The sequence below is a fragment of the Ailuropoda melanoleuca genome, chromosome 6 (assembly GCF_002007445.2).
Source record: "Ailuropoda melanoleuca isolate Jingjing chromosome 6, ASM200744v2, whole genome shotgun sequence".
Taxonomy (NCBI): Eukaryota; Metazoa; Chordata; class Mammalia; order Carnivora; family Ursidae; genus Ailuropoda; species Ailuropoda melanoleuca.
In genome coordinates this window covers 832,058-832,806 of record NC_048223.1, presented here as the reverse complement: position 1 = coordinate 832,806, position 749 = coordinate 832,058, and positions in this window count along the sequence as shown.

Here is a 749-nt window from a genome sequence, read left to right as displayed (position 1 = left end):
TAAAGATTGTGTGTGTTTGGGAGGGAAGGGAAAAGACTGAATGACTACCACACTCTTTTTCATCTTTTCTACCAATGGCTTCTTTCGATGAAACAAAAAACAATGTTTTAGAAAAGTTGACTTGGGTAATAATTTTTGTCAGCATATGACCAGGATTAAGGGAATAGGTATTATTAATTCTATGTGTTATATTAAGACATTAACTTTGGTTTTATGAGTCAGGCACTAATAAGGGGGCAAATCCATGCTGTTGTTTTGAGTTCGAACCCCAGCTCTACCACACACCAGCTTGGGGATCCTGGGAGAGTTATTTTCAAAGTTTCCCTTTCCCTACTGCTGAAAGGCAACCCATCATCCAAGAAATTTTGAAATCCCCCAAGGTGAAACAAGGAGGCCCGTGGGATTGCCAACATGACTAACGTACAATAAAAAGGGTCTCAGAAGAGGTGCATGCCGGAGAGCCTCACTTCTGGACCGGCCAAGCTGATAGGCTACACTGTGTGGGTTAGACACGCTGAAACTCTGTTTCTCACAATCGTCAGGAAAGCAGTTAAAAATCACCTCCTGAGTGCTGGCCATGGGGTCTGGGCACTGAAGACATGAAGTTTCCAGGCTGTGATTCTGCCCTCACCCCAGTGAGAAGTCTGGGATCAGGTCAGAGACCCCAACTGGCACATAACGGGCAGAAGGAAGAAAGATGAGCAGAAAGGCACTTAAGATCAGACACACAGAGTTTCAAGTCAGTGTAG